The 7143-nt window shown below is 45.7% G+C and overlaps 1 long non-coding RNA gene across 5 annotated transcripts; it reads left to right on the forward strand.

The window, feature by feature from the left end:
• Nucleotides 1-2748: 2748 nt before the first annotated feature.
• LOC119300949 lies at nt 2749-5853 on the forward strand. 5 transcript variants are annotated; one of them, XR_005146822.1, is made up of 4 exons: nt 2749-4015; nt 4117-4206; nt 4764-5023; nt 5404-5853. It is a non-coding gene; the product is annotated as an uncharacterized LOC119300949 (long non-coding RNA). The 5 variants fall into 5 exon arrangements; XR_005146820.1 differs by having other exon boundaries at nt 2749-4206; XR_005146821.1 differs by having other exon boundaries at nt 4117-5023.
• The last annotated feature ends 1290 nt before the right edge of the window (nt 5854-7143 follow it).

The following is a 7143-nucleotide window of genomic DNA, read 5'->3' on the forward strand; positions in this document are numbered from 1 at the left end:
CTCCTCGTGACGTCCAGGATCCCATCCGGGACTCCGAACAACATTCGGTAGTCACATACTAGTCTTCCTAATAACCCTAGCGTCACCGAACCTTAAGTGTGTAGACCCTACGGGTTCGGGAGACATGCAGACATGACCGAGACGCTCTCAGTCAATAACCAACAGCGGGATCTGGATACCCATGATGGCTCCCACATGCTCCTCGATGTTGTCATCGGATGAACCACTATGTCGAGGATTCGATCAAACCCTGTATGCAATTCCCTTTGTCAATCGGTACGTTACTTGCCCGAGACTCGATCGTCGGTATCCCAATACCTTGTTCAGTCTCGTTACCGGCAAGTCACTTTACTCGTACCGTAATGCATGATCCCGTGTCCAACACCTTGGTCACATTGAGCTCATTATGATGATGCATTACCGAGTGGGCCCAGAGATACCTCTTCCGTCATACGGAGTGACAAATTCCAGTCTCGATCCGTGTCAACCCAACAGCTACTTTCGGAGATACCTGTAATGCACCTTTATAGTCACCCAGTTACGTTGTGACGTTTGATACACCCAAGGCACTCTTACGGTATCCGGGAGTTACACGATCTCATGGTCGAAGGAAGAGATACTTGACACTGGCAAAGCTCTAGCAAAACGAACTACACGATCTTTTATGCTATGCTTAAGATTGGGTCTTGTCCATCACATCATTCTCCTAATGATGTGATCCCGTTATCAACGACATCCAATGTCCATAGTCAGGAAACAATGACTATCTGTTGATCACAACGAGCTGGTCAACTAGAGGCTCACCAGGGACATATTGTGGTCTAAGTATTCACACGTGTATTACGATTTCCGGATAATATAGTTATAGCATGAATAAAAGACATTTATCATGAACATTGAAATATAATAATACTTTTATTATTGCCTCTAGGGCATATTTCCAACACATAGTTCAACGTGCCAAAGTGTTTATTGCTGAACGAACAAATGGCCCAGTGGTCCGAGCTCCACAAGGTGTCCGGAGCTGCCATGAAGGAAGTCGTGGTTCGGCTATGGCCAACTGAGCCAATTCCGAACAATTATTTCGGTTTGGTGCAGCAACTTGTTTATGCGGTGCCGCATATCGATGCCGTAAAACGGTCGACGTGCATTGAAGGTGCACGGATGGCCTTTGCCCGCGTCAAGACGTACTGGGCGAAAATGAAGGCCGCCGTTGTTGCAGCAAACAATCCACCCGAGGGCAAGGATCATCGCACTGTCGGAGCATTATTTTGAAGATGTCCTAGAGGGTGCCCGCTTGATAGAGGGTCAGTGCTTGAAGAATATTATGTTCGAGTGAATGTATCAGAATTGTGATAACAATATTATGATATATTAAGGCTATGTTATATTTATGCCTTTTGCCTGAAAGGCATTTCCTCCAGTGCGGCCGTTTTTTTATAATCTGAAGGTTTGCCAGTCATCGGCTTCAGCCCCCTCGCATATAATGCGGGGGTGTTCGGAATAGCAACTGACTACACTTGACCCAACGTCTTGGTCCATGAAGGAGGTGTCAGTGCGCGAACTAGGCAATCGGACTATAGGGCTTTAACACCTTCACTTAGCCATAGGAGTTTGACAGTGGGTCTACGATATAGCCCCTTGTATGTATGCGGTTATCCGAATACGGTTGCGCTACATAGGTGACCGGGAAACGGTACTTCCTGTTATACGGAAAAAATCGCAAGAGATTTTAATAAGTCGCCGAGTGGTTGACCAGCTCTCGCCGCATCATGACAGTCAGTTTTCGGCTTTCTCTACTGAGGTGCTTAACCGGGTGAACCGGAAACACAATCGCAGTAGTTCTCCCTTTACTACCCTAGCCGATAGAGAGGAACGTAAGGTAGTAAGCACATGAGCCGGGCAACCCAACTTACATGATTCAGAGCTGATGCATATAATGCCAAAACTCGTGACACCGAAGTATGCTGTAGAGCTGTTCGGACTTGCTGGAAATTTTATATGTTGCCGTATCGAGCCCCTGGCGATTGGTGCCGAGGTGTATATGTGAAATCACCGAAAAGGTAAAATATAGTTCTATGACGAAAAAATAAGTATTGAAGACGGATTATGTCCACTAGAATCTGATTGATACGTCGAGCGCAATCTTACAGATTATAACACCTCTACCCGGGTCATTTTACATGCCAGGGGTCGAAGGCTGAGGAAAAAGGTTATATCCCGGTTTTAAATAGAGTGTTTGGTCTACAAAAAATCTTTTGGACCTCCTGTCGCACGTCTGTGCTGCTTTTGCCTTAGCGAAGGGGATTCCTTAAAGGAGCAATCTTTGGTTGCCTGGACGAAACTGGGCTCCGAAAGTGTTCTTGTTGATCTGTGACAAAAGAGAAGAAATCTCCCTAATCTCTCCCTAATAATAAAGTACGGATTGACTCCGTGGGTTCACCGTCACAATACGCTTCTTTCCATGAATTTACGCTTTCAGTTTTTTTCACCTATTTTACCTGCGTATATACTACATATATATTTGGTACATAAAAAAGAATGATTTGTTCGACAGTAGGTCACTTCGTCCGTGGCTGGGTGTGTCATCCGTATGGGCCAGCCCGAACGGCCCAGCAGAGCCAAGGAGAAAAAAGAGTCCGAGTCAGGACTTTTCTTCACGACTCATGAATCCTCCTCCATATATGATGGCAGCTCCTCCGCCCCTTGGCCTGAAGATGAGGCAGTCCTTCTAAGAGGATGCCGGGGACGGGCAGCGCGACAAGGGTGGCGCATAGGAGTTGGATACCGGCGTGTGCTCCGACAGCGTGTGCTCCAATAGCGGGTGGAGGGACTGCGGCGTGGTGGTGGGGAGCAACGGGTCCGTGTCCATGGCCGGACCACCCTACCATTAAACTTGAATCGTTGTGTTGGAACATGCCACCCCTCCTTCCTGAGTCGTCGTGGGTCTCGCGATGCTGGAGGTAGCCGCTGTCGTGGCCATGGACGGCAACACGGAGTCCCACAACACGCCGGCCGCGTCCGGAGTCCCACAACCCCGGAGCCCATGGAGAGCTCGACTACAACTCGGCTAGCGCAACGGTGAGTTATAGGGCCAGCTATGGGAGCCGATGTTGGGGGAGGAGGGAGGCCTTTGCTGGGTTTGCATTAGTGTGGTGCGGGTTGAGCTGGAGCTGGCTCCTAGCGATGCTGGTTCAGGCTGATGTGTGCGTGCATCGCCAAACAAAGAAGCAGGCATCCACTAGGAAAAATATTCATCGGAGTTCTCAAGTTGAAGTCAAATTGATCAGCTACGTTTCAAAGGTAACATCTAGATTATACCTAAGATGATAGTTTGATGTCTAGATTGGAAGAAATCGCACACACTAGATGCAGTTGGTATTTTGGAAATAAAGGCAACAGTTTACATGAGATCTGGGACTAATTGGCTCATAATTTATACATGTCCCCAACTTGAATATTGCAGTCTTTGTCACAAGCTTTGCAATGGTATTGATTTTGGTCAATCTGGATTGAAATCTTTTAAAAGTAGTGCAACCAAGTGCAGAACTTTGTTTCGCATCTATATATCTATTTCGAGATAAAAATGAATGTGTGGCTCATTATATTTCCAGTATGAGATGTGGCTCGACGGTATTTACATCGCCAATGCCAAGCGAACCGAGTTCACTAAAAGCAACAAGCAGGGCAGGGTCAAAGTCATTATGTTCACCATGATGCAGAATGCCATCACATTCAGACCCAAAGATCTGGAAACTATGAACTTGATTAAAAGGGCAGGGTCAAAGTCAAGACCCGGGTTAGTGGCGATGATGATGGTGGCCTGCAGGCTATGGGTCTAGCAGCGTTGCAGGCAGTAGTGTGCAGCGTTTTATGATAGGGCGTGTGGCCAGTGATGGAGGGCTCGTGGCGGCTGCAGATGGTGGAGTACTGTACTTGTGGTGGGCGCCCATTCACAAGATCTACAACATCATCTTTGGGTCAGTTCTCCATGAAGACCATCCTGCGATAAAAGGTTACGTCTTCCTGTTATTTGGGTGACAGACGCCGAGCCTGTCGGCCTATGCACATCGCTCCTGATGTGGTAATGTGGCGGTCGTTGTTGTTTGCCTGCAGAGCCTGTGGAGAGATGGGACTTGCAGAGTATATGTAGCAGAAAGGATCCAAGTATTGGAGCCAAACAACTGTCTATGCTACCAGATCAAGGTGGGTTGATGCAAATAAAGTGAGGACAGGAATATACGGTAGCAAAAAGACCAAGCAGCCTGGTTGCTCTTTCATTGAACTGGATGGATGCGTGCATGAGTTCTTTGCAGGGAACGAGTCACATTTTGAAACTGAAGCTATATACAACCCTGTTTTAGGGATTATAATGAACTGTTAGTAGCAGAGTCCTTCCTAATGTGAAAGCTAATACATTTCTATGGTAACCATTCATCAGTACCTATGATTCAATAATCTTATTTTTATGAAATGATGAAACCCGAAGTATTTCTATATATGTCATGAGCCACTTAATGTGCAACTGAGTGCACACTGTTATCCAAATTTTATTGGTCCGTCTAAGATGTTTCCTTCTGGTATTGCAATTTATGCGAGGTAATACCCACAGTTTTTGCTGTGATGTTACCATGTCAGAAAATTACCTGTCCACTGCATCACTTATTTGTTCTTCTCTCATGTTCTTGTCTAACCGTTATATTTTTACTCCGAACTTACTAACCCAGCTTTGGTTTCTCTGGCTTAAACTAATCTGGGAGCAGGGTATCATGTGCCCACTCACCTGTTGGTGCAGCTGGTGGATACAGAGAGATCAACGATGAGAAGACCCTCGCCGTTCTTTCGATTGCAGCCAGTTGCGGGATGTGATGGTGGAGTTGTTCTGCAACCGCCCAGGGGCCATGGACGATGGAGAACTTCCTAACGCAGTATGCGAGCGGGGATGATGGAGAACTTCCTGGCGCAGTGTGCGCGCGAGTGGGTTTCAGGACAGTTCATGGTACAAGGTCAAGCTCATCTTGGTGTAAGCTTCCAAATATATATTGTGCCTTCGTTTGAGTTGCATCCACAAGCAGTGCTCACTAATTCCAATACACCTTAAATTGAGTAGGATCATTAATGTTGGACCGTGGACATATATCTATATCCGATTGTACTCCGGGTGTTTTCAATTCTGAAGTATTTTATGGCAATTTGATTCTGAAATTTTAGCTTGATGTTGAGAAAACGAGCAAATTTTGTGGTGCATTTGGATTAGGTTTTATGCTTACAGTTTCGAGGGGAAACATTTGGGGTTGTGATTCAAGTATCTGAAATCAGTTTATCTAAATTGAGTTGTCAACACAGTACATCCTCTAAATTAGCTTATCTGAAATCAGTTTGTTTTTATTAATTGTTGCGCAGGGGGCACGATCGCCATGGCTCAACTTTGAGCCCAGCATCAAGTTGGAAAGCTTTATCTGAGATGTGAGTTGTGTCCTTTTATGCCTTAGTTTGGTTTCTGAATTTTCGGGCGACGCTTATCATTTAAGATCAACACAACATTTTGCTTCAAAGAAAGCTGCTGCATAGGGACATTTGATGTGGTGGATTTCAGAGAATCATTCTAGGGTATTGCATTCCATTCAGAAATTTTGACATTTGGACAGTGTGTACAATTGAAAGGAAGAGCTGGATATGAGTTATGTAGGTTCAGCGTTTCAAGTTTTTGACAATTTTTTATGTTTATCCTGGGAGAAAAGTGGAGCAGCTGTGTTAAGAGGTTGATTAATTAAAGGGAATCATCGAGAAGCTGTTACTATCTTTCATGCATAAAAATAATTTTGGAGGATGCATGGATTGGAGAGATTATGATTACCACAAGCTTATGTGTGTCAATGGTAGTTATCTGTGTATTAGAATATGGATACACATGTAACTATAGCTTCATTGCCCACCTATTTCAGTTTTTTATAAAGTTTTTGTTGCTTAAAATTTTATATTAATCTTCTCCCTTGTAACGCACGGGCAAAAATCACACCGAGCCAGGATAGGAAATTGTGTCTGGTACAAACTCATAGATCGATGCACGTATCGAACGTCCCTAAAAACAAGGAGCCCGCTGCCCCTCCCAATCATGCCGGCGCCGCTACAGGGGATCTCTGTTCCCGAACTCGACATCTCCATCTATGCCGTGCAGTACCTCGGATCAGAAGCGGTTTCTGGCTCATCAGCTCCGCAGACGATCGTCGACAACGACGGAGAGATCACCCTGCAGTCATGGCCGTCGATTGCAAGAAGCGCATTGACATCACAGCAGCGCCCGTCCGTGCAAGTGACTCGACACCTTAGAGAGCAGAGAGCGGCGAGGTGGGAGCCGACTATGGGTGCTGGAGGAGAGCCGACCATGGGTGCATCGGCGTGTGTCAGCGGCTGCGTGGAGAGTTCCTTGAGGATCCCGAGTATGAATGTGCCAGAAAAGCTCCCGCTTGACGCCGGCGGCGGAACGCCGAGGAGTGCGCCGCCAACTACTGGTGCGTGGTGTACGTACACAAACATGTGCAGCAGCAGCGCAAAGGGGACGTGAGTTGGTGCCTGGTGTTGGTAGATGAGTTCGGCAACATGATGATGATCATCACACACTTGGGCGCCGCCGGTGAGACGCTCTAGCCCCGTGTTGCTGTCTTTCTGTACGTACTGATCAATGCGTGTGTAAAGACACGTACTTCTCCATCTATTGATCGCTTTCCATGATGTTCTGCCTCCTTTTGCTAACACGTAACTGACCTCTACTTAATCCTCAATATCCTGTACGAAACAAGAAATTTTTCTGTACATCCCTTGAACTTTCTTTTCCTATAAATTAATTTCGTTTTCTAAAGGACAGTAACAATTCCATCTGAATCCGTCCAAGCAACGGATCTATGTACTGTAAGTTTTCTCAATTTCTTTTGTTCTTTCTCTCTGTTTTAATTTTCATTTTCATCGCCTTATTTGAACTTTTTTAGGTCAACGACGATTTCACAAAAAGATCACTAGAAAACCGACTAAACTTCCAATAGTTCACTGGTCTTTGTTTTGCTCAGTTATATTTATTTTATGCTTACAGCCGAACTAGATGACTTGATTATGGCAAAGGGTCAGAGCATGCAGTGTTCTAGACTA

This window comes from Triticum dicoccoides, chromosome 5A (genome assembly GCF_002162155.2).
Source record: "Triticum dicoccoides isolate Atlit2015 ecotype Zavitan chromosome 5A, WEW_v2.0, whole genome shotgun sequence".
In the NCBI taxonomy this organism is placed as follows: Eukaryota; Viridiplantae; Streptophyta; class Magnoliopsida; order Poales; family Poaceae; genus Triticum; species Triticum dicoccoides.